Source organism: Phyllostomus discolor, chromosome 13 (assembly GCF_004126475.2).
Source record: "Phyllostomus discolor isolate MPI-MPIP mPhyDis1 chromosome 13, mPhyDis1.pri.v3, whole genome shotgun sequence".
In the NCBI taxonomy this organism is placed as follows: Eukaryota; Metazoa; Chordata; class Mammalia; order Chiroptera; family Phyllostomidae; genus Phyllostomus; species Phyllostomus discolor.
In genome coordinates this window covers 13,472,370-13,478,629 of record NC_040915.2, presented here as the reverse complement: position 1 = coordinate 13,478,629, position 6,260 = coordinate 13,472,370, and the positions used below count along the sequence as shown (strand labels likewise).

Genomic DNA, 6,260 nt, shown 5'->3' with positions numbered 1-6,260 from the left:
TGTCCCAAGGCTCTATTTCTTCCCAGAGCTGTTATCCTGGGTTGTGCGCAGTGCCTTGCTTCACAATTGCTGCCTCACTGGGTCTGCCGGTTTCCACCCCTTGGCTGGGGTCTTTCAGCTGCCACTTGTGCACTTAGGGTCCGTCTTCTGCAGTCTTGCATGCTCCAGATGCCTCATGCACACAGTCCCAATGCTCTCTGCTCTCTGCACCGCGACCAACAACCAGCTGCCCAGCTCTGCCCCTCCTACTGGTCTGGATGAATGGGTCTATTTTAACTTCTTGGTTGTCTGACTTCTATACAATTCAATTTTCTGTCAGTTCCAGTTGTTATTCTGTTTCTAAATTATTGTTGTCCCTATCTTGGTTGTGTGAGGAGGTACAGTGTGTCTACCTATGCCTCCATCTTGGCTGGGAGTCCAGATTTTATTTTTTTTAATTTTATTTTTTTGATAGTGTGTGAGAGGTAGCAGTATAGTTTATTAAGCTGTGTCTTAGTACAGGCACTGGGGCTTGCTCATGTGCTCTTGATGTACAAAGCCTGGATGTCCTGCCAGCTCTTTTTTGAGTAGTGACACCAAGAAATTGACAGCTAAGTGGATGTGGCACACAAGTTCATCATCTGTTATCTTCACATGGCCTATAGCCACTGCCAGACACAGCACCTTCTTCATCTAAAACTTGATTGAGGATTTGATTTCATCAGCTTTGGCCACCATGTTCTCATTACGGGTCAACAAGGAAGGGAACTTGCCAGCTTTATTCAGACCTGGGCCCAGGATTCCTGGGATCTACTTGACCAGAGACTCTGAGGCTAAAAAGGTATCATACTTCTTGGCCAGCTTCCTGACCAGTTTCTTATTCTTGTTGAGTTTCTTCAGAGCTTCGATATCCACGTGAGGGATGTCCATGGCCTTGGTCTCATCGTAGTGCTGCTGGTCCCCCAGAACACACACAGAGAACTTAGGGCAGGGAGTGGATTTAGGCCTGATGGTGCCCAAGAGGCATTTGTCCTTCTCAGGGGTCATAGTTCTTCAAGATGATCTGCAGCTCCACTATCTCCAAAAACTTCCAGCACTTGTTCTGGTTCCTGTGCAGGACTTCCCACACCACCTCCTAGAGGGTGTTTTGGGAGAATTTGCTGCTCATGACTCCTTACACGACAAAAACCAGAAAAGAGTCATAATGAATTTTAAAATGATCTAATTCTATGCTGTCTATGGAAGACAAACTTTAGATTCAAAGCTATACATAGGTTGAAAGTAAAGGATTGGAAAAAATATATCACACAAACAGTAAGCACACAAAAGCTGAAATTGCCATACTTATATCAGACAAAATAGACTTTAAAACAAAAATGTTACCAGAGCTAAAGAGTGATACTTTATATTGATAAAAAGATCACTCCATCTTGAGTGATCTTATAAACATATATCCACCTAACAAAAGAGTCCTGAAATACATGAAGCAAAGGTGGGCAGAATTAAGGGGAAAAATAATTCAGTGATGAGCAGAGGTGTCAATACTCCATCATCAGTAGTGTATAAAACAACTATGAAGAAGATCAACAAGGAAATAGAAGACTTGAACAACAGTCACACAAACTAACAGACTTCTACGGAGAACTCTATCCAGCAGTAGCAGAATACACAGTCTTCTCAAGTACACTTGACATGCATTCTCTAGGTTATAGGGATTGCTAGGCCATAAGGAAAACCTGAAAAAAATTAAGAGAATTAAACTCATAAAAGGGTGTTCCCTTTTATTGGAAATTAATAACAGAAATAAAATTGGGAAATGTGTAAAAATTAGACAATATGCTAATAAATAACCAATGAGTTAAAGAAGAAATCTAAAAGAATAGACTATAGTTTGGTATAAATTAAAATATAGAACAACATACCAAAACTTTTGTGATACCAATGCTCACATGAAAATTTATAGCTGTAAATGGCTATATTCAAAAAAAGAATGATCTCAAACCAATAAACCAAACTTGCACATTAAGATACTAAAGGATTCCTGGCTGGTGTGGCTCAGTGGATTGAGCTTCAGCTTGTGAAGCAAAAGGTTGCCAGTTCAATTCCTAGTCAGGGCACAGGTTTCCTGGGTTGGGGGCCAGATTCCCATTTGGGGGGTGTAGAGGCAACTGATCAATGTATCTCTCACACATTGCTGTTTCTCTCCCTCTCTTTCTCCTTCCTCTCCCTTCTCTTGAAAAGTAAATAAACAAAATCTTCTTTAAAAAGGCACTAAAGGAAAAAGGAAAGAAAAGCAAACTAAACTCAAAGTAATCAGAAGAAATAATAAGAATTAGAGTGGATATTGATAAACTAGAGTATAGAGTAAAGTAAATATTATGTCAAATGTTAGTTCTTTGAAAAGATAAATAAGGTTGACAAACCCTTATCTGGAATGGCAAAGAATAAATGAGAGAAGAATCAAAGAGCTAAAATAAGAAATAAAAGGGGAGACATTAGTCATGTATTTTCTATCTTATAGAAATAAAAAGAATGATAAGATTGTCTTATGAACAACTATAGGCCAACAAATTACATAATGTAGATGAATTTTTTTAATTCCTGGAAAACACAAACTACCAAACTGTTTCAAGAAGAAATGTAAGTAGGTAAACATGGCTCACATCCTCACACAACCACAGCTAAAATTACATTTAGACTACAAGACAAATATCCATAATTGTCAGAAAATCAAGCTGTATGGAGATCTGACAACCAAGGTATTAAAAAAGCTACATTCATCCATATGGGTAGCAGGGGCAGAGATGCATAGAAGTGAGGGGATGCTGAGAGGCACGGAGATGAGGAAGAACAGTCCCAAACCTACCTGTGGTAGATAAAAATTGGGAGGGATACATCAGGAGCAATGGATCCCAGGCCTCCACCACACCACCCAGCCCAGGGTTTCAGTGCTAGGAAGATAAGTCTCCATAACTTCTGGCTGTAAAAGCCAGTGGACATTGGGGCAACAGAAGAAACTTCAGACCTCTCAGGGATCTCCTCTTAAAAGGCCTGCAATGAACTTAGGGGTTACACAGACTCACTCCCACTTGCCTTCAGCACCAGGGCAACAGTTGGAAGGGCACCAGTGGCATACAAAGAGAAATTAAGGTGACTGGCATCAGAGTGAGTGCTGGGAGACAGCCTCCTCCTGGACAAAACCCCAGAGGCCAGGCAACAGCACTGTCCCCTCTCTGAGTCCTCCCCCACACAGAGACGCAGAGCAGCAACATGAGTATCCCTGCCAATTCCCTAAAACTCCCATCCAAATTACCTGTGCACTTTTCTACAATAGGCTGCACTACTAAGATAGGGAGTTAAAGCAGCTCTGCCTAATACATAAAAACAAACACAGGGAGGCTGCCAAATTGAAGAGACAAATAAATATGGCCCAAATGAAAGAAAAGAACAAAACTCCAGAAAAAGAATAAAATAGAGATAAGCAATCTATCAGATGCAGAGTTCAAAACACTGGTTATCCCTGGCTGGTGTGGCTCAGTGGATTAAGTGTCAGCCTACGAACTGAAAGGTCTCTGTTTTGATTATCAGTTAGGGCACATGCCTGAGTTACAGGCAGATCCCTAGCTGGGGCATGTGAGAGGAAGCCAGTGAATGTTTCTCTCAGTCATTGTTTCTCTCCTTCCCTCCCCCTCTCTAAATAAAAAAAACCCCACTGGTTATAAGGATGCTCAAGGAACTCATTGGGTACTTCAACAGCATAAAAAAAGACTCAGGCAGAGGTTACCCTAAGTGAAATAATGCAAATTTTATGGGAACCGACAGTGGAGGGGATGAAGCTGAGAATCAAATCAATGATTTGGAACATAAGGAAGAAAAAAATCAATCAGAATGGCAGGAAGAAAAAAAGAATAAAAAAACATAAGGATAAGCTAAGGAGACTCTGGGACATCTTGAAATGTACCAACATTTGAATTATAGGGATGCCAGAAGGAGAAGAGAAAGAGAAAGAAATTGAAAACTTATTTGAAAAACTAATAAAAGAAAACTTCCCTAATTTAGTGAATGAAATAGATATACTTGTCCAGAAAGCACAGAGAGTCCCAAACAAGATGGACCCAAAGAGAACCAAACCAAGACACACCATAATCAAAATGCCAACGGTTAAAGATAAAGAGAGAATCTTAAAAGCAGCAAGAAAAAAAACAGTTACCTACAAAGGAGTTCTCATATGACTTTCAGCTGATTTCTCAAAAGAAACTTTGCAGGCAAGAAGGGACTGGCAAGAAGTATTCAAAGTCATGAAAGGCAAGGACCTACATCCTAGATTATTCTACCCACCAAAGCTATCATTTAAAATGGAAGGGCAAATAAAGTGCTTCCCAAACAAGGTAAAACTAATGGAATTATCATCACCAAGCCATTATTATATGAAATGTTAAAGGGACTTATTTTTTAAAAAGATAAAAACTATGAACATTAAAATGTCAATAAATTCACAACTACTAACAATTGGATCTTAAAAACAAACTAAGCAAACAGGCAGAACAGAAACAGAATCATAAATATGGAGATGATGTGGAGGGTTATCAGTTGGAAGGGGGAAGAGCAAGAATGGGGGGAAAGGTGCAGGGATTAAGAAGTACAAGTTCATAGGTACCAAATAGACAGGGAGGTGTTAAAAACAGCATACAAGGTGGAGAAGCCAAAGAACTTATATGTATGACCCAAAGACTTGAACTAAGAGGGGAGGGATTGCTGGAAGGAATGGGGGGTACCGGGTGGAGGGTAGCAAAGGAGGAAATTGGAACAACTGTAATACCATAATCAACAAAATACATTTTTTAAAGAAAAGGTAAAACTCTGAATATCCCTATAACAAGTGAAAAGACTGAAGTAGTAACAAAAACAACAACAAAAACTTCCCACAAGGTAAAGCCCTAGTCCACATAGTTGTTTAAAGAAGAATTAATATCAGTTCCTCACAATCCCTCCCAAAGAACAGAAGAGGATAGAACACTTCCCATTTCATTCCATGAGGCCACTGAAATTTTTAAAAGATCATGAATCATGGCTACCGGTGAGTTATCCTGATAATACAAGGCTGTTTCATTATCTGAAAATCAATTAATATAATATTCCATATCAATAAAAGAAAAAAATCACATGATCACCTTGGTAGACTTTTTTTTTCTTTTCATTTTGGGATATGGTGTGAGTTTTAAAAAAGGCAAAGGATGCCCTGGCTGGGTGACTCAGTTGGTTGGAACGTCAACCCATACATCAAAGGTTGTGGGTTCCATTCCCACACATACACAGGCTGCAGGTTCAATCCCCAGTGCACATGGGAGGCAATCAATTGATGTCCCTCTCTCTCACATTGATGTTTCTCTCTTTCTCCCTCTTTCTTTCTCTCTCTCTGAAATCAATAAGTATATCCTCCAGTGAGGATATTTTAAAAAGGCAAAGGAGTAGCAAAGGTAAGGAATCAATGAGAATTGAACAAGGTCCTGGATGTGAAGGAGGGTTAATAAAAGAGCCCGAGTTGGTGTGGCTCAGTGGATTGAGCAACAGCCTGCAAACTGAAAGGTCGCCAGTAGGATTCCCATTCAGGGCACATGCCTGGGTTGTAGGCCAGGTCTCTAGTTGGGGGCACGTGAGAGTCAACCAACTGATGTATCTCTCACACACTGATGTTTCTCCCTCTCTTCCCTTCTCTCTAAAAGTTAATGAATAAAGTATTTTAAAAAAGAATAAAAGAGATAGGGAAAGGAATGTAATGGGTTCTTTATGGATCTAAAAAATGACATAGTTCTAAGTGTCTCGTATTTTTAATTTGCTTTACCTAAGGAATTATTTAGTAAGGCAGTTTTAAGTCCAGTTTCAAGTTGGAATACTCTTCCTGCCAATTAAAGAAAGCACGCTTTTGGGAATGAGAAATATTATTTCCTTTTTGTTCTAAGGTGACTCAAAATGTACAATCTGAGTGGGAGTGGAGGTGGAGGTGAAGGGATCAAGCCAAAAAGAAAAACAACTCATGGACATGAACAACAGTGTGGTGATTGCAGGAGGGTAGGGTTGGGGAGGGGGTGGGTTGAGGTGAAAGAGGGTATAAGGGGGATAAATGGTAATAGAAAAATACAATAATAATACAATATTAAAAAAATTTAAAATGTACAATCTAGTCCACATCAAATGTTCTCCAGAGTAACCACTGTAATTCCAAATTGAACCTGGTAAAATTGTGCCTAAGACATATGAGCTTAAATTAGCATGCAGAATTT

General features: G+C 39.6%; 1 pseudogene; it reads right to left on the bottom strand.

Annotated features, from left to right (window-relative positions):
- Positions 1 to 463: 463 nt before the first annotated feature.
- LOC114510444 lies at positions 464 to 1,147 on the bottom strand (annotated as a pseudogene).
- Between the last annotated feature and the right edge of the window lie 5,113 nt (positions 1,148 to 6,260).